Here is a 20,859-nt window from a genome sequence, read left to right as displayed (position 1 = left end):
CTACTCAAGTCTCATTCAGAAAAGTGAATATCACCTAGTGAAATACATAGATTCTTTACTCTTACTTTAAAAAAAAGACACTTCTGAAAATACGATAGCAATGTGCCAAGGTGCATTCTGCAGAAGGTGGATGAGCTACTTAAGAAATGGCCCAAAACTGAAGTTTGATCCCTGAAGGACAGCACTTGGAGGTTTTTTCCCCCCTAAATTTAATTTTTAAACCCTAGCACCACATCCTGTTCTGAGGATGTAATGTTATACAAACATCTGGTATTGTCAAGCGTAGCTGTAATTCTCACCTATTTAAAAATCACAACCAAAACACGTGGACCTAATATTGAAAGGGGAATGATGGGGAAGATAGCCAAGGAAGAGCTACCTTCTTTAAAGAAACAGACTTCTTCAATGAAGCTAGGATTTGAACCACAAAAATTTTCTTCCTCATCTATATTTGTGACTCTAGTGACAATTCACATCTGCCTTGATACATATTCTCTCACAGGTACTGTCAGATTTAATAATTTTATTACGATAATGTTCAAATAAAAAGGAAACGGTACAGAGTTCAAGCACAAAAGTTTCTGGTTATCAGGGAATAAGGCACAGATTATCAAGGGGTGCGAAATTCGGTTAGGAGCTGGTAGCATAAGGAATACATAATCTGCAATCTCCCTGATTGGGGGTAAAAGTTTAACTGGTCAAAGTACAGACATTGAGATAAGGGGTATGTTGTCCATATAATGGCTATGTTCAAGTGTGGAGTATAATGAGTGAATAAGATGATGGGGATGGATCTACCCTCATTTGGTGGGATTTAATGTTCATTGAGTTTATGGTTCCAGTTCATATGGTCCAATGGAAAAAGCCTTTCAGTCCCTTTCCCATAGTGGATGCACGATGTCGTACCAGCTCACACCTCGTGGTATTGTCGGTGGCTGGTGATGTGTTCAATGTAGATGTCCCTGGACCATCGGATGGTGTCCAAGACCATGAGGCGCCGCATGAGCCGTGCGTAGCATCGACCGATCTCACAGGTCCGCAGCACACGCTCGTTGCAGGGGTCCCAAGTGCCCAGGGCTCCGACGATCAGGGCATCCATCTGCACCTCGTAGCCCTTCGCTCTCAGAGTGTCGGCCAGAGGGGCGTATTTTTCCAGCTTCCAAGCTCGGGCTTCTCAGAAGACCGGGGTCCTGTTCTCGAAGGGGACCGTGATGTCGACAAGGATAATCTTTTTCTGGGCCTCGTCGGTGACTACCACGTCAAGTCGCAACGGGCTGTCAGTACTGGGGATGGCGCAGTTCACGGTGACCTCCCCCAGGCGCGGTGCGATGGTTTTCACTAGGTGGTTCTGGATGGCGTTGTGGCGCAGCTGCCAGGCTCTGGAGTGGGGCTTGCAGCTGCACAGGACGTGGGGCAGGGTCTCGTTGGAGTAGCTGCACTTCCTGCAACGCTTGTCTCGGTTCCCGTGGCGGACGGCTACTTTTGCTCCTATCCTCCTCACAAAAAATTACTCATCTACATTTTTAATTGCCAGTGAGCACATTTGGCACCATGCCTATCCTTTGACCAAACAGCAGACAAGGAAAAGGCATGCACACACAAAACAAAAAAATGCAATGCATAGGGAAATACCACCTTATGCATCTAAATGGATACTTTCTATGTATGTAAGGTAGACATAATATGCATCCAAAAGCAGATAGTCTGCATAATGATTATCAAAACAGACCTGTAATAAACGTAGTTATGTTTTAATCAAGAAAATATTCCTAAAATCATTGAGAATGACTTTCATGGCTAGCTTCCAAGTCCTTGTAATCTGTTTTAAAACACACTTCTCTAGTGGATGAGCCATTACAGTCTATCATGTAAATATACATTAAACAAAACATCATTGTCTATTATGTATCTCTGTACTCTTCTTTGGAGATATGCTTTTAGGTGAATCTTGGAAAGGTACTAAAACATGGATTCTTGACATACATCATAAAAGGTCCTTTGTGCTAATCTGCATTAAGTCTCAGTATGAGGTTTCTATGCTTATGCCAATGGCAGCAGGAGAGGTCTATTTTTTCAGACTTCTTTTTGTTTCCTTTCTTGTATGGTTAATTTTATCACCTCAGATTGTATTTTATCTAAAACCTCATGACATGGTTGTGGTAGTATGATTGTGAAGACTTTTGTTGCATGCTCTCTATTTTGAGGGTTTGTTGTTTGGTTGGGTTTTTTAATTTTTTTTTTTTAAATGACGACAATGAGATTTAAGACACAGTCAAGCAGGGATAATTTGACTTTAAGGGACATATGCTAATAGCTAGAATACTGCATCCAAAACTCCAGACTTACACTTTATTATCAAGCTTTGACTGGGTTTTTTTAAAATGTGCGTTTGCAACATCTTCTCTCTCCAGAATGGTGAGCTATCAGAAATGGAAATAATGACCTTATAGACCCACCAGGAGACCTGTGGAAATGTTATAAGGATCGTTCTCCAAGAACTAACAGAAGTCCTGTTCATTTCAAGCTCCATAAGAAACAAGTAGAAAATTAAGCATTTACTATAAATGGAAAAAGGCAAAACTGAAAATTCTTCATCAGACAAATGGTTTGTCTATACAGGAAGGGTTGTGAATTTAAGTTGCTACAGTTATATGTATAACTCCCCATGTGGACACACTTATTTTGGGATAACAGTGCCTTTTTCCAGTTAACATGTCATTTTCGAAGTGGATTAAACTAAACTGAAAAAAAGACACTTTTATTCTGGAATAAGCATGTCCACCCAGGAGAGTTACACTCAAATAACTACAGTAGTTTAACTGTATCAGGTTTGTTTTGTTTGTTTTTTTTGCAGTTATACTATCGGGTAGACAAGCCCTCAAAGGTTATAAATGAAGACAGATTTAAAACTATTTAAAAAGAGTAGGTGTCAATGTCATGAAGCTACTATTTCATGTGAGACATATTATTGCTAAGGTTATGTTTTAGTCACGGTTACAGTATTTTTAGTAAAAGTCATGGACCGGTCACAGGGAGTAAACAAAAATTCACAGCCTGTGACCGGTCCATGACTTTTACTATATACCCCGACTAAAACATTGGGGAGGGAGACTGGGGGGGTCAGCCCTAGAAGCACCGTGGGTGCTGAGGGGAGACACCCAGGGGAGAACGGCAGGTGCTGGGGGGGGGGAGGTTGGCAGGGCTGGTGCAGGTTCCCTACCTGGTTCCTGGGAAGCGGTGACCTCCAGCTCCTAACTCCACATGCTGCCTCCACTCTGCCCCAAGCCCCAGTTCTGCAGCTCCCATTGGCCGAGAATAGCGGCCAATGGGAGCTGCAGGGGTGGTACCTGCAGGCAGAGGCAGCACATGGAGCTGAGGGAGGGGACTTCCCATTGTCATTCTGGGGAGCCCCGCCAGGTAAGCACTGCCCAGCACCCCAATCCCCCCACATCCAAACTCCTTCTGCTAGGTTTCAGGGGGGCCCCAACACTGCCCCAGGAGCATCCGGTGCGACTGGCCCTAGGGTGACCAGATGTCCTGATTTTATAGGGTCAGTCCTGATATTCAGGCCTTTTTCTTATATAGGCACCTATTATCCCCCACCCCATCCCGATTTTTCACACTTGCTATCTGGTCACCCTAACTGGCCCAGGGGCTGCCCGACCTCCTCAGGCGGCTCCCGGGCCAGCCGCATGGGCCGCTGCAGAAGTCCCAGAAAGTCAGGGAATCCATGACAAAAACGGAGCCTGAATTCTGGCTACCTTATGAGAAATAATTTTACAGGGCATTCTTGAATTTAAGCAACTTAATTCACTTGTGTTGGCAACCTTTAGTCTGCGAGAGACTGGGAATTGCAGCCCATGACATAGATGATTTGCAATGTCTCATGCAACTGAATAGTCCAATCCAAGATTTGCATGATCTTTGGCAGTTATTGCAAATGTATGTATCTTGGTTGGGAGCTGCTTGCTTTCTACAAACAGGCTCTTTTCTCTTCAAGCTATAGGAGCCAGCTTCTGTCATGGACTTTGATACCCTGATGGAGACAATGGTGCCACTAAATTCACTTGGGAGTGAAGAAAGAGAGGGCTAATTTCAGCACTTAATCAGACGCCGAAGCTACACTATTTTCTCTAAAGGATCATAAAGACTGTGCAAGACTCTGCTATAGCTAATAAATGTTTTTACCTACTATGTTAACTTTAGCATATCTTTATTAAGGCATTTTTTTGTGAACATGAACCCAGCCATTTGAAATAATGTTTTCACTGAACAGCTAAAGGAGGTAAATTCATGTTTTCTTTCTATTGCAAACAATAGAGTTGAGTATCATTATGAAGGCTTCCAAATCACAGAAATGTCAAATTGCTGAGTACTGAAGCAGATTCTACAGAAGGCTGCACGGAGAAATGAAAAGTGCTCCAAGAAGGTATGCCAAGATTCTCCAGAAGAAGCAAGCAGACTGTTTGCAAAAGTTTAAGGGTCAATTCCAAGATAGAAATGAAATAAAAAGGTTTTCAAAAACACACAGTGAACAATCTTGTGGAAGAACTTTTCGCAACTACACCTATCAGTTGGTGACACCTTCTAGCAAAGGAACGAAAACAAATTTAACTTGTTGGATCAGCATTGGGATGCAGATAGTTCTCAGCTTGCCAACCTCACTGTTTCCTTGTATTCCCCTGCCTGTCTATATCCAGCTGTCGTCTCTCATCTTATACTTCAACTGTAAACTCCTTGGGGCAAAACAGTCTTTTAATTCTGTGTTTGTACAGTATGTAGCACAGTGGGATACAGGTCCATGACGAGGGTTCCTAGGCACTATGGTAATACAAATAATAGTTTTTAAAAAAATCACATGCCTAACCAAATTAGTTATACTAGTCCAACAATCTGTGCCTAGACCAGGCAATAGTGTTTTGCTTAGAATAAAAGCTTTATAGTAACTAGTCCACACACAGGTGCATTAGGAAAGCATGTTCTCATTGTATAAAACTCAGGCCCTGTCTACACTCAAACTTGCACAGTTTAAAGGCATGTCTTTAAACCAATTCAGTTAAAGTGGTACAAATCCCTACCCAGATGCTCTTATTTTATTATTCAAGCTAAATAAGTATAAGCCGCTCTTAAAACAAGACCATCCATACAGGGTTTTCTGCCAGTTTAACTTAAAGGGTTTAAAGACATGCTTTTAATTACTTGCTCTCATAAAGAAGGTTTAAATCTACACTGAATTCCAAAGGAAGATAACACAGAACTGCAGGACACAGTATATGATCTTAGAAGGGTGACTTAACATGAGCTCTGTTCCGGCTGTCTTGAAGTAGAAATAAGTTATGTAAGGCAAGAACAGAAAAATAGTCATTCAGCAAGGGTTTCCTTATGTGTGACTATTAAGACAGAAAGCAGAACCTGGAATTTGTCAGCGAGACAGAGGCGGCAGCTCTCTATGGCTACAAGAATGATCTTTTTTGTAGAGGGCTGCTGGATCCACCAGCATCAGGGTACTGATTTCTCATTATCAGGACTTCCGTAGTAGATCAGTCTTCACCCTCCAAGCAGCTCAGGACTCTACTAGAAACCTTATCAGTTTGTTTTCCATTACAGTGCTTTTTAATAATGCTGACTGTGAGAAATTGAGATGGAATTTTAAAAAGTAAAAACTTAAATAAAAGAATTAGTAAGTGAATCTTACCTTCCTTCATAACTAATTGAGTTTCCCTTTCAAGCAACATGCTATTATTGCATCACCTCTCTCCTAATAATCTGTCAAGCTGCCTAAAAAATAAACTATCACCCCTTTATTTTTCAGTTTGACTTCTTATCCTCTGATCTACTAATTAGCTTTTTTGGCCTTTGATCCTCTGCCTTCTCTGCATGTATTTTGACCTTCTTGCTATCTACCACTTTATACTTTACACTTGCATTTTGACCACTCTCTCTCTCATGGCATTCATCTTCCATTATATTTTATAGTGCCTCCCATTTCTCTTATCTAATCTGATTCTATATTTTTCCACAGCACAAAAAAGCCTCGCTGGTTAAGAGGTGGGGGTTGTTGTTTTTTTTTTCTTTTCCAGTTTCTAGCTATAGTCATTTAGATATGTAAAGTTTATTTGTTTTAATGGTGAAAAACTAAGAACAAAAAAGTTTTTTCCACATCTTGCATAAATAATCCACCACATTTTCACTCATCTATACAAAATAATTTAAATGTATTTGCTGGTTTATCTGATTTCTGAACTACAGCCTGCCAAACTAGTAAAGGTCATCTCCATAGTTCAATATACTGTAAACAAAAAGTTCATCCAAAATGAGATTACAACCCCTACACTCATGAAAACATAAAAGCTTCAGAATCTTCTCTCACAATGTCTATGCGAGAGGACAAAGATAGCAGTATGCTACTGAGAAAGGGGTGATGTGAAGACTGATTAATGTTTGTACATTGCTTCAAAAACACAAAGCATTGTCTAAATGCTATATATTCTTATTATATGTCCATTGCCTCACAAATGGAATGAAATACCAAATGTTAGCAAGCAAGTATATCTGCTGCTCTGTGGATCTCACAGCTAAGAATGTTTTCACTACTTGTCTGGAGGGTAAAGAACAGACCTTTCTAAAAGTTATCTATTTTATTATTTTTGGTATCAGGAGAGCACCTTTTATTCCACATTGATATGGAAGGGAGGAGAGAAATCAGAGGATTTCTGACTTCTACTCAACCAGTCAAGGCTGAAACAGAAATATCTATTGGCAGCTTTATCTGAAGGTAATAGCTGCCTAGAGTACTAAAAGCATCCCTATTTCTATTAGGTTGGCTGTAATGAAAATATTTAGTGTCAAATCCTGCAAAAAGCTGTATTCATTTTGTTAACTGCCACACACAGCCCAGGAGTTGAACTGTAGAATGATTTTTTTATTTGTGGAGAGAAAAAGAACAAAAGAAGAAGAAAAGCACTACAGGTTAGGTTGGCTAAGTTTATCAGCAATACAGCCAGAAGTCCTAACACAGGGGTGGGCAAACTACGGCCTGCAGGCCAGATCCGGCCCCTCAGGGCATTGGATTCGGCCCACGGGATTGCTGCCTCTGTGGCGCCGCGGGCCCTGCGCCGTTCCCGGAAGCAGCTGGCACCACATTCCTGCAGCCCCTGGGGGAGCGGGTGCAGAGGGCTCCACGTGCTGTCCTTGCCTGTGGGTATCTCCCCCAAAGCTCCCATTGGCCACCCCGGCGCCACTCCAGGTAAGCGGCACTGGACCAGAGCCTGCACCCCGATCCCAGATCCCAACTCCCTGCCCTGAGCTCCCTTGAGCATCCTGCACCCCAACCCCCTGCACTGAGCCCCCTGCTGCATGCCCACACCCTTCCTGAACCCCAACCCCCTTCCCTGAACCCCCTCATAGACCCTGCACCTCTCCTCTGCCCCAACTCCTTGCCCTGAGCCCCTTCCTGCACACCACACCCCCTCCACACTCCCTCCTGCACCCCTACATTCATGGCCCCGCATGCAATTTCCTCACCCAGATGTGGCCCTCGGTCCAGAAAGTTTGCCCACCCATGTCCTAACAGATATTGTTCTTTCCAGAAGATGATCTTGAGCCGCAGGCTCTATTACGCATCACATTGTCCTTTAGTGGGACAATCACTGGAAGTAAGTTTTATTAATATAGCCTATAATCCATGTGTTTTTGATCAGAAGCCTTATTACAACTAGAGAATGCTTATTTTCTTGGTTTTCCTGTCCCATGAGAATATACTCATGAGACAGGAATCTATGCTAATATTTCTGAAAACAAATACTATAATCATTAAAAAAGAATGTCAATGGACCATTTAGGCATAAAAAGTGACCTTCACATTTGTCATAAGGTGGAGAACGTTTTCTAAAATCTAGATTTCAGAGTAGCAGCCGTGTCAGTCTGTATTCGCAAAAAGAAAAGGAGTACTTGTGGCACCTTAGAGACTAACCAATTTATTTGAGCATAAGCTTTCCTGAGCTACAGCTCACTTCATCGGATGCATCCAATGAAGTGAGCTGTAGCTCATGAAAGCTAATGCTCAAATAAATTGGTTAGAAGGTTTTGATACCATACTTTGAAGGTTTAATTTTTAAAATGAACGCTTAGATTTTTCTGCCATAATATGCAGCAATATAAAAATATCTGCAGTAGCAAGGAACTATATGTCGCTGAGGATCCTGATTATTCTGTAGATAACGTGTCCCAATTTTTCCTGTGCACACCTAATAGACAGAGACTGAAAAGATTTCCAGTTCTGGACCTCCCATCAATATCTCCATGTGGATACTAGAAATCGAGGCTATGCCTTCACTGACAAACAAGGTATGTTTTTACAATCTAACTCCCATTAGCTATTTTGCTGTAAAATCCTAGTAATGAGAATGCTATGTAGTTTTTACTGGGATTAGGTAGGCAAGGTCAAACCCAGATTTTGGGGGACAGGGAGGGAGGGCGCGGGGGGAGGAGGGGCTAGAGTATAATGTTGAACTCACCTAGCTATATAGCTTGCACCTTACCTCCACTAGGACTTTACAGCAAGATCATGAGGCTTGGCAGAATTCAATTTTTTTTTTTAATAATTTCTGTTTTTATTTTTATCAATTTAAAGTTTCACACATGTGGGACAGTATATGGGGGTCAGGCAATAATAATTTAATTACAGTAGATGCCAAGATTAAAAAAAAAAATCAAAGCTTTATAAACTGTTAAAACACAAATTGTCAACATCACCTCAAAATACACAAAGTAAATATCCTTAAATTGAACTCCAGTAAATCCTCAAGCAGACTTTCTTCTTTGCCTATCTGTAAATTTCAATTATCAATTAAAGTATTTTTTGCCGGTTTGCATGTGTATGAGGAAGTTGGTATTTCCTGAAAGTTATCTCTAGGCTTGGAGGGATTAGATTTTTAAACATGCATTAGCTACACCTTGCTGTTAAAAAAAAAAAAAAAAAAAGACAGCAGCTGACCTTTCAGCAGTGAAGAGACCTCCCACACTGTTACTGCAAGCCTGTAAGCCTATGTCATCCCTACGTAATTAACTCCTCTCCAGTTAGCCTAGCTCCAATGACAGAATCACACTGAAGTAACATGCCAGACACACACAGAATGATTACCTTACTTCACAGAATGTGTTTTACCGGTTGATGTGCATTGAACTAGAGCTGTGGCCTATACCCCTGGATGGGCCAGCCAACTCCAGATGTTATAATTCAATTAAACTGTTATGGGCTAAACAGATTAGTCTTATTTTGAGGTACATGAATACACCCATCTGCTCTTGTGCATTAGTCTACAACTGTAATGTCATGCAGATTTTCAAAATGAAGTGACTATACAAGCCACCAAAGCCTATTACCATTTTTTGAAGCATCTTTCAAGAAAATCTAGAGTCTTGTTAAATGCAAAGGCAAGATACTCATGATTCTTAGCTAGTCATACAGGAGTTTTTCTTAAATATAAACAGATGACTAGAAGAACTTGAAGCTAACAATGCTCTGCAAGCAGTATGTGTTTCTACAGACTGCTCAAAATAATCTGCAAGTTAAAACCAAAAGTTTAAAAAAACAAGATATACTCTGACATTAAAAAAGCCTGTTTATAGAAGTTAAACTGGGACAGTAAATCCAAAGAATCATACTAAGCATGTCTGACTATGAATGCAAATATATAGCCTCAGCATAACCACTTATCTCTAGGTTCGGTTAAAAAAAAAACCGCTCACAAACATAGATGACCTCATGTATGTCCTATTCCTATTTAGTCATATATAATATATATTATTAACATATGGAGCATCACAAAGCAGGCACAGGAGAGTCTGCTGGGCACCATCCTGCAGTCAGTGTTAAGCAGCACTAGCAATTTGTCTTCTCGCATTTTCCTATGAAACGAACAGCTCTAAGAACTGGTTCTAGCTTGGGACACATCTCTTGAGTTCGGTCTCTCCTCCCGCCTACACACCCATTTACACTAGCAGCATGTTAAACAAACCCAATGGGGTTTGTAGTGCTATGAAAATAACCTCGGGAGTTTATCCACACTCCGGGGGCAGACTAATTGCAACCACTAAAGGTTGGTTAGCGGCTTACTCGGGGGCGGCAGGGAACCAGGACAAACCGCTTGCGCTCAGAGAGGCTCCTAGTCTCTCCCCGGGCCACATCCCACTCTCGCCTCCCGCAGGCGGTGCGGCTCGGCTCTCGTCCCCGCTGCTGGGCGGAGCTGGCGGCCGGGGCTGTGCCGGGGGGCAGGTGGGATGCCCCGCGGGCCCCTTGGGGCCTCGCACGTCGCGCCGAGGAAGCGGCGGTGAGGCTCGTGCCGCGGGCAGAGCGCGGAGCTGCAGGCCCCATCCGGCCGCGGGCAGACAGGGCCCCAACCGCCCGTCAGCAGCGCGGCCCCCGCCCTGAGGGAAGGAAACTGCGGGCTCCGGGCCCGTTTCGTCGCCTCCTCCTGGCGGAACCCCGGGCTGCCCCTTTCTCCGCACGGGGCGGGGCTCAGCCACCAGTTTAAACTCCCGGCCTAGACCCACCCACCCACGCTGCGGGCCCCGCCTCAGCCCCCAGTCGAGCCGCCCGGGCAGAGGCCAGCGAGCGGCCACCCCCGGCTTCGAGTCGGCAGCGGCCCCGGGAGACCCCTGGCGGGGCCGGGGATCGCACAGGGCGGGGCCGGTCTCCAGCCAGACCCCCGCTGCCCCTGGGTGCTGGGGAGGGGCCTGCCCGCGGGAAGAGCGGCAGCGCGGGGCCCCAAGGAGGTGCATGGCAGGGGCTAGCGGAGACCCCGCCGTGCTGTGTGTGCCCGTGGGTCGGGGGGGGGGGGGGGGGGGGGCCTGTCCCGCACTCACCGCCGAGGAGCCGCCGCCGCTGTGGCGCGCGTAGCCCCCTTCTTCTTAGCGCTGGGGGCAGCTCCTCCCGCCCGCTCGCTTCACCCGCCGGGGAAGCGCGAACCCCAGAAACTGAAAACAAAATAAAATTAAAAAATAAAAACTTTCCTCGCCGCCGTCTCCCTCCCCCAGGAGCACGAACCCAAACACACCAAGACACACCTCCGTGCCGCCCCCCCGCGCCGCTCACTGGACAGTGTTGCGACGACCTCCCCGCCTATTGGCTTCATTCCCTGCCCATCATACACCTCCTCGCCCCTTTTCACCCCTCCGTACTGTTAATTGGGTATTGCCTCGATGATCTCTCCGCCCATTAGCCACAACTCTTGCCTATCATAGCAATACCCACCTTTCCGCATCTCCAATTGGGTAGCGTCGTCACTACCTCCCCACCTATTGGCTACATTCAGTGACAGTCATATGTTGATACATGCCCCTCCACATAATTCATTGGCTGGAGACTCGCTTCCCTTCTCCTCATTGGCTACAAGCCTAGCCCGTTGGATGAGTTCACGCCCATTTCTCCTGCCCTTCCACAGCCTTCATTGGGCTGTATTTTTAGTCTCTCCCACCCATTGGGTAAATGCTGGGCTCGTCACAAACAGAGTGCCCCCCACCGAGTTGCGGGTCTGAGGCTCCCCTGTCGTTGGTGCTTAACCGCGCTCCCCCAGCCCTGCGCATGTCAGGTGGTTAGAAGAGCTACGTCAATCAATTGTAGACATGCCCACCGGCTCCAGTGTGGGCCCAGTAAGAGGGAAAGATTATGACGTGTGCTCAGGTTAGTAATAGGTCCACAGCTTTAAACATTCAGAGACGCGAAGCGACCCACTGCCCCCTCCCTTCGACTGGCTCATAACAGAGACGCAGCACCCCACCCCGCGTAGCTTGCGACGCTGTTTATCCCCCGCTTGCACCGCCCTCTGCAGGCTTCAGACGGATTGAAGCGCTATTTGGCACGGGAGGTGTCACTCTTAGTGCAGCTCGCAAGCCATTGGTGGAAGTAACTAAGGGTGCCCCGCCCATCCACTTTTCAGCGGTTGGGCAACAACAAGCAATGCGATTGGTCCCATCAACCATCGCTCCTGATGATTTAACAGCGTGGTTACCATCTAACTGCGCCTCTGATTGGACAATAGTCATGCACCACTGAGCGCTAAACCCTCACACCCCATGCTTAGCCAAGGGGTCAATGTGATCAGGGGCCCTGTGACGTGCGCAGGCGCAGGGCTACGGCCGGGGGTTGCGCGTGGCGTTGTCCGGCTTGGAGCTTGAGTCCCCGCAGAGCCGGACAGCCTCGCCGGGGACCCCAGTCTCACCCCTGCCGGCAGCCTCGGCGCGCCCGCGCGTGAGCTCCGCCCGCCAGCGCCCGCCGGGCCCTGCCCCGTTCGGGGCGTGTCACTCCGCGACAGACACCGCCGTGGTGTCCCGCCGCCGCGGCACAGCGCAGATCAGCATCGCGGCCGCGCGCCGGGTTTCCGAGCTAATCCCGTGGTTATGACCCGGAACTAGGTACGGAAATGAGGGGACAAAACTGGCCGTTATCCTGCCCAGCAGCCGCCGCCGCCTGCGCGAGCCCTGCCCCACGCGTCCTTCCGGCCGGCCGTCGCGGCGCGTTTTACACTTAAGGGGATGAAATCCTGGCTCCGCTGGCGTCAGCGGAATCTGGGTTTCCTCCTCGGGGCTTTGAACTCTTGCCCGTAATCCACTGTGTTTTGGACAAGGTTCTGAAGCCGTGGGGTTAATGAACTCTCCAAAACCTAGGTCCAGAAACGCCAAATTCGTTTTGTTCTGTGGACCCTGCTGATAAATGTCTTTTAGCCGTCGTGGGGAGAGCTGCCACTGGGGTGACTGAAATTATATAGAGTTTTTTTTCCAAGCGTCTGATCAGCGTCATTTATACCGATAGTTGTTTATAAATAAAAATGGATCCTGGGACTCCAGCTGCCAGGAGTAAGGGGGTTATAGACTGGGGACTGGGAGACCAAAACGAAAGACAGAGGAGCAGGAGCCTGCCTGGGAGGGATTATGAAGTGGTGGGCAGGGGACCAGGAATGAGCTACAGGGGCCTGGGACTGGAAGGCACATGCAGGGGGGTGTCAGAGTTGTGCTTTCTGGTCTCCAAATGGGAAGACGGGATATATGGAGGTGTACAGATCCTACTGGGACAAAGTGAACTCATGGAGGATGAGGGGGAAGCAAAGAAGACTATAGAATAGGAACGGGGAAAGAGGGCAGTGAAAGGGGTGCCTGACACCAGCAGAGACATAGATAGGGGGCTTATGCAGGGTTCAGCAGAGGCCCAGGGATAATGTGACTGTTCTAGGGGTACCAAGAACTGTGAATCATTTGTCACCGCTCCTGTCCCCAGCGTGAGAGACTCTTGCTGGTCCTTAGCTGCATGTCAGCTCCCTGACGTTACCAGCCCTTTAGCTACCCAAACACTCTCCCTTGGCTAATGCTGCCCTTAATTTGCTTTACAGGTTAAAAATAAGTGCACCCTAGTCCCCAAGCTCCTTTGGTACATTCACCTGTAGCTTCCAGACCCTCATCTGGTGAAGCTCACAAAAATACCAGGTCTGCTGTCCACAAGGAAAACAGTGTACATACCAACTTGTATGATTCAACTCAGGATCAGCAGGTTGCTTAACATCACAGCACTTAGATGTATTTATAGTGAAAATGGATAAATTTATTACCAAAAGGTTCAAGATTCAAGAGATAGTGAGTAAGGATAATGGAAATAAAAGGTTTCAGAGTAGCAGCTGTGTTACTTGTATCCGCAAAAAGAAAATGAGTATTTGTGGCACCTTAGAGACTAACAAATGTATTTGAGCATAAGCTTTTGTGAGCTAGAGCTCACTTCATCGGATGCATGCAGTGGAAAATACAGTGGGGAGATTTTATATACCCAGAGAATATGAAACAATGGGTGTTACCATATACACTGTAACGAGAAAAGGAGTCCATCTTTGTGTGGAATGTTGGGGTAGAGAGCGTCTATATCCATAGTGGCTAGGATGGTGTTTTCAGGAAGATCACCTGCTGAAGTGAAGAAACAGATTCACAGAGCCAGAAGAGTACCCAGAAGTTACCTACTACAGGACAGGCCCAACAAAGAAAATAACAGAATGCCACTAGCCATCACCTTCAGCCCCCAACTAAAACCTCTCCAACGCATCATCAAGGATCTACAACCTATCCTGAAGGACGACCCTCACTGTCACAGATCTGGGGAGACAGGCCAGTCCCTGCTTCCAGACAGCCCCCCAACCTGATGCAAATACTCACCTGCAACCACACAACAGAACCACTAACTCAGGAACCTATCCTTGCAACAAAGCCCATTGCCAACTGTGGCCACATATTTATTCAGGGGACACCATCATAGGGCCTAATCGTATCAGCCACATCTATCAGAGGCTCGTTCATCTGCACATCTATCAATGTGATATATGCAATCATGTGCCAGCGATGTTCCTCTGCCATGTACATTGGCCAAACTGGACAGTCTCTACGTAAAAGGAATAAATGGACACAAATCAGACGTCAAGAATTATAACATTCAAAAACCAGTCGGAGAACATTTCAATCTCTCTGGTCACTCGATTACAGACCTAAAAGTGGCAATTCGTCAACAAAAAAACAGACTCCAATGAGAGACTGCTGAATTGGAATTAATTTGCAAACTGGACACCATTAACTTAGGCTTGAATAAAGACTGGGAGTGGATGTGTCATTACACAAAGTAATACTATTTCTCCATGTTTATTCCCCGCACACACACTGTTCCTCAGAGGTTCTTGTCAACTGCTGGAAATGGCCCACCTTGATTAACACTACAAAAGGTTTTTTTTTCTCTCCTGCTGGTAATAGCTCACCTTACCTGATCACTCGAAGTGAGCTGTAGCTCATGAAAGTTTATGGTCAAATAAATTTGTTAGTCTCTAAGGTGCCTCAAGTACTCCTTTTCTCATTACAATGTGTATGGTAACACCCATTGTTTCATATTCTCTGGGTATATAGAATCTCCCCACTGTATTTTCCACTGCATGCATCCGATGAAATGAGCTGAAAGCTTATGCTCAAATAAATTGGTTAGTCTCTAAGGTGACACAAGTACTCTTTTTTTGGAAATAAAAGGTTACATATAAAACAAAATCATAACACGCTTTCTGGAAACGAAACTTAACAGGCTAACCTCCTGTCCAAAGAATTCTTATCTCACCCAAAGTCTTCTGCAGCATTTCCAACCAAGGCTGGTTTAGATCCCATTTTCATGAATGTAAACACATTGCCTGTTTACTTCCTAGCTGCAAGATGATGGGATGTCTTCTTTGTTCTGCAAATATACCTTTGAAATTGTATCTCAGGATAAGGTTTTCTCCCCCTGCTCTGTTTCCCTACCTGTTAATTCCTTTCTACAATTCTTACAGTCCTTCATTTGCATTTAGATTAGATGGGTGATGTGAGACCTATTGTGTTAAAGTGCTTAATTTACATCTCAACAGAGGGGAATACACATCTCTTGTCTGAAAGAAATTCTGCTTGCCAGCTCTGCCTTGATACAGACTTTAAAACATATTTTCAGTATCTAGACATAACTCCTTACATATAATTGTGAAATGTATGTACAGATACTATTGATGACCAGTGTGACCCCAGCTTTCATTTAAGACCTTGCATGACATTCTTTGGTGAAGCAGAATGTACACACCAGAACCAGGATATTCCTGTAACACTCTTGCCAGTTGGTATTGAGGGGTTCTTGGGATACAGATAGATCCTCAGCTGTGCCTTACCTTATATGTTTCCAATTCTAGTTCCTAAAGCATTGCCAAGTGTTGCTTGCATAATTTTAAGGACTGCCACATTCGACCTAACACATGGCTGTATAACAGTGGAATCCTTTTCTTTGGGATTCTCCAACAGAGAACCTTACCATACTGACAGTTTTCAGAGTAGCAGCCGTGTTAGTCTGTATTTGCAAAAAGAAAAAGGAGTACTAGTGGCACCTTAGAGACTAACCAATTTATTTGAGCATAAGCTTTTGTGAGCTATAGCTCACTTGATGAAGTGAGCTGTAGCTCACAAAAGCTTATGCTCAAATAAATTGGTTAGTCTCTAAGGTGCCACTAGTACTCCTTTTTCTTTTTACCATAGTGACTGAATGGAATTTCTGGTCAGCAGAAATTACCATTTCAATCATTCTAATGTTGGCCTGGGAACTGCAGAGGTGTGACCTGCCTATCATGTTACTGAATAAGCCTGTGGAGTTGGGAGAAGCTACTGTCTGCACTGAAAGAACAATAGAGTCCCCAGTTGGAATAGCTGTGTGATGCTGTCACAGGGCATCTCTCACTGGCTGGTGTACTTCACTGCTTGCCAGTTCGCATAGTCTCACAGTCACAAACACACACCAGGTTGTTATCCTTTCCCCAAGGTATGTATCTATTCTTTTCTTACAAAGTAACTGTGATGCAGGTATACAGTAAGGAGAGACTGCCAGACTATCATCACACCTCAGCCCACACTCACCTTCTAAGCATTCCTTCTGAGGTCTCCTTGCTTCCTGTTTGTTCCACTTATATTCTTCCAGTTACATCATTAGCCCAGTGATTACCACCCAGGTGCTCATAATCCCCCAATAGATTAAATACCTCCACCTGGGCTGTGGCCTTCTTCAGGCTGCAGCAATGTCAGTGATCATGGTGCTGCTGATAGTGTGCTGTCACAGACACCTAGTATAGGGGGCCAGCATGTGCAGCTGGCATGGAAAAAGCACATAAGAAACAGGCAGTGGTAATATGCTTCATAAAAGTTCTGCATCCATCATAGCTATTGAAAAACTGAAAACAGCTATTGGAGGAACTGAGGCTATCGCTACACTACAGCGTAAGTCAGGGGTGGGCAAACCTTTTGGGCTGAGGGCCACATCTGGGTGGGGAAATTGTATGCAGGGCAGGGGGTTGGGGTGCGGGAGAGAGTGCGGGGTGTGGGAGGGGGTGCAGTGTGCAGGAACAGGCTCAGGGCAAGGGATTGGGGCATATGAGAGGGCTCAGGGAAGAGAGTTGGGGTGCAGAAGGGGTGTGGACTGCAGGAGGGAGCTCAGGGCGGGGAGTTGGGGTGCAGGAGAGGTATGGGGTGTGGCAGGGGGCTGAGGGCAGGGGGTTGGGGTGCAGGAGGGGTGTGAGGTGCAGGAGGGGTTCGGGCTTTGGCCCGGTGCCGCTTACCTAAAGCTGCTCCGGGGTGGCAGCGGCACGCACAGGGGCCAGGGCAGGTTCCCTGCATGCCTGCCCTGGCCCCGCACCATACCGTTCTGGGAAGCTGGCAGAACAACATCCCTGTGCAGCCCCTGGAGGGGGGCCACCGGGCTCCATGTGCTGCCCTTGCCACGCCTCCAGGTACCTCCCCCGAAGTTCCCATTGGCCACGGTTCCCCGTTCCCGGCCAATGGGAGCTGCAGGGGCCGATGCCTGGAGGCAAGGGCAATGCACAGAGACCTCTGCGCTCCGCCCCTTCCCCCCGGGGCCCCAGGGACGTGGTGCCAGCCGCTTCTGAGAGTGGCGCGGGGCCTGTGATACCACGGGGGGCAGTTCTGTGGGCCGGATCCAAAGCCCTGACAGGCCAGATCCAGCCCGCTGGCCGTAGTTTGCCCGCCCCTGGGCTTAAGTCATAAATGATGTCATTCAGAGGTGTGAATTCGCCACCCCCTGAGCAACATAACTTATGCTGATTGAAACACCAGTGTGGACCTCTCCTGAAGACATAGCTGCCACTGCTCGTTGGGGGTGGATTAATTAAGTAGACGGGAGAGCTTTCTCCCATCATCTTACAGCAGCTGTACAGAGAGCTAACAGTGGTGCAGCTGTGCCACTCTAAGCTCTCTAGTGTAGCCAGAGCCAAACAGACAGAATCAGCATGAGATTTCAGCCGGGTCTACACTTCAGTGTTAGGTTGATGTAAGCCACATTGTGTCACCTAGTTGTGTATGTGTCTACACTTAAATTTGTCTCCCACTTATGTAAGCACCCCATTACAGCGACAGTCACACCACCTCCCTAACTAGTGTTGAGCCTTGGTCAATGTACTGAGGTAAACACAGCACAAGTATAGACACTATTTATGTCAACCCTAACAGTCCTCCAGCATCTGTCTTACAATGCCTGACACTGACTACTCTGGTCACAATTGTGAACTCTACTGCCCAGGGATCATGGAGACCAGAAGCCCCACATCCTCTTTAAAGCCCCACAGATTTTTCAAATGGCTTGTCCTGATTATCCAGCTTGGCAAGCACACCTAGCAGCTCCCCATTGTTGTGTGCAACTGACAGCAGACCATGCTGGCTACATGCTCCAGATGTGCACCGGCTTGGAGTAGACAGGAAATAGTGGCTCTCCTAAGTCTGTGAGGAGAAGAGGCTGTGCAGGCACAGTTATGGACCAGCTGGAGAAATATGGACATCTACAAGAAGATTGCACGAGGGATGCAGGAGAAGGAGTACAACAAGGACCAGCAGCAGTGCTGTATGAAAGTGAAGGAAGTATGTAAGCATACCGGAAGGCCAGGAAGGCCAACAGTCATACTTGGTGGAGACCCCATTTCAACCCCACATACCACCACGGATACCTCTGATAAGCCTGACTCACAGACCCCTGACATGAACAGCAATGTGCCAGACATAGTGCCTGAATTTGCAGTAATGGGATTCTCAAACTGCAGTGGAGCAATAGACTGCAGTTCAAGAACCCCATTGCTGCAAATCCAGCTACTATGTTCCTACACGTTGCTGAGTCACAGTCCTGTGCAGCAGGAGACGATTAATGGCCTTGCACACGTACATGATCACAGTCCCACAGTGGATTTTCCAACTCCAAAATGATTTCCCACTGACTGGTAGCATTCAGCATTGCAAGTTTCTGCAGTGCATTCGCCACTTGCTTCTCTTTTGTCAGTGCAGCTCTCAATTTGGTGTCCCTGCATGGGAGAGCTGGGGTGAGTTCAGCACACGTATTCAGGAATGTGGCCTGATTTATAAGCACTGCTCATAAACCCAAACCTGGATTATGATGTGATATCACCAGTCAGTGCTAATTTCCTGGGTCCAAAAGCAGCACACCACCATCTGCAGCTGCTCTGTGAACACCACCACCAACTTTGATTTGGTTCTTGCTATGTCACACAGCAATCTAGCCTCCAAGAAATCATCATGTTACCCTTTAATTCAGTTCTTCAAACAACTCTGCAAATAGCAGAGGATCATGTGTTCTGGGCTTGCAATGATTATGACAATAGTGCACAGCTGTGCAGGCTCCATGCTTCTGTCAGAGATGGCGGACAGCCAGGAGAGCTGTGTGGGTTCATGAATTTTTTTTAAAAGGTACAAAAATAATGGGATATAGCTGACATTATGAAATGGACACAGTTGCACCCTGAGAAGTTGACCCCTTGCTCCCAGTCACCCATGCATGACTCATTTCTGCCCCAGCGTGCATTGCCAAAACTACTCAAAAGCCAGTGCACTGGATGATGGCAGGTTGCATACTGGGATACCTATCCATGGTGCACTGCACCATGCATCAACACAAGCACTCCTGGTGAGTACGTGTTGTGCCGATGCAAGGAGCCAAGTATCCACACATACACAAGCAGTATACTAACTGCGGTGGCTTTATGCTGACGTAACTTGTGTTGACCAAAGTTTGTACTGTAGACATGGCCTTAGACATACAAAACAGTAAGCACCACTAAACCATATGAAGCATTGTCCATTATGCGGCACTCATTGCCACAGAAGAATTAGACTTAAAACAGGTCTTTGCAGACACCTCCACTAAGTGGAGTGAAAATACACTCACAATTCTGTAATGAGCTTTAAGGCAAACCAAAGGTTCTGTATGAATCAATATATAAAATCAAATAGGGGTACATAGGAATGAAGACCCTCCCTCTGTTTCCTAGTTCTCATTCATTGAACAGGGAGCACATGCTTTCTTTTCTCCAGTGCATTCTACCCAGTTTATTGTATAATCAAAGATTGCTAATATGCTGTCAGTAGGCTGTACACAGGGAGTGTGTGTGACAGAATGCTGAAGCAAAGCTAGCATTATCTCCTATAAATGTAAATAAACTTGTTTGTCTTAGCAGTTGGCTGAACAAGAAGCAGGACTGAATGGAACTGTAAACGCTAAAGTTTTACATTCTATTGTTTTAAAGTGCAGTTATGTAACAAAAAAACCCTACATTCATAAATTGCACTTTCACAATAAAGAGATTGCGCTACAGTACTTCCATGAGGTGAATTGCAAAATACTATTTCTTTTGTTTATCATTTTTACAGTGCAAATATTTATAATTAAAAATAATAAGATAAAGTGAGCACTGTACACTTTATATTCTGTGTTGTAATTGAAATCAATATATTTGAAAATGTAGAAAAACATCCAAAATATTTAATACATTTAAATTGGTATTCTATTGTTTAACCGTGCAATGAAAACTGCGAATAATAGCGATTAATTTTTTAAATAGTGATTTTTTTTTTTTTAGTTAATCACATGAGTTAACTGTGATTAATCGACAGCCCTAGTATAAATCTTTGCAGGGGTTTTCTTTGTATTGTTTTGTCTGTTTTTTTGTGGGTGCTATCAGAGGTAAGAGGACGGGAATGAAAAGAGATGACATGTCACATGTATTGCAATCCTTTTGGTCTCCTTCTTCTGAAGCATCAGTGATGGTCATGGCTGGAGATGTGACATTGAATGGGGTGGACCAGGGTTCTGAGGTGGTAGCAAGCATGGGCGGTGGATATAATAGGACAAGGAAGGCTCTGCCTTCCCGGGCTGGAGCTGTTGCTGCGAGACTCTGGGTTGGGGTTGCTCAGGCTGGCTCAGGGCTTGGGTCGGTTGGCCGGCTGGGATCAGCTCAGGACTGGGGCCAGCCCGGGGCTCCTCTG

General features: G+C 45.9%; 1 protein-coding gene across 3 annotated transcripts in view; it reads right to left on the bottom strand.

The window, feature by feature from the left end:
- The window catches only part of TNRC6B (trinucleotide repeat containing adaptor 6B), a 212,340-nt gene extending 201,385 nt beyond the window's left edge, over positions 1 to 10,955 (bottom strand). Inside the window, exon 1 of one of the 3 annotated variants that reach the window (XM_073326943.1) lies at positions 10,867 to 10,955. The gene's annotated coding sequence lies outside the window, so the exon portion shown is untranslated. Of the gene's footprint in view, positions 1 to 10,117; positions 10,429 to 10,866 lie in introns of those variants that run through there. The other 2 variants (XM_073326935.1, XM_073326995.1) reach the window with 2 other exon arrangements.
- Positions 10,956 to 20,859: the final 9,904 nt, after the last annotated feature.

Source organism: Lepidochelys kempii, chromosome 1 (genome assembly GCF_965140265.1).
Source record: "Lepidochelys kempii isolate rLepKem1 chromosome 1, rLepKem1.hap2, whole genome shotgun sequence".
Classification (NCBI taxonomy): domain Eukaryota; kingdom Metazoa; phylum Chordata; order Testudines; family Cheloniidae; genus Lepidochelys; species Lepidochelys kempii.
Note: the sequence above shows the minus strand (reverse complement) of the source record. Positions and strands in the feature narration are given on the sequence as shown.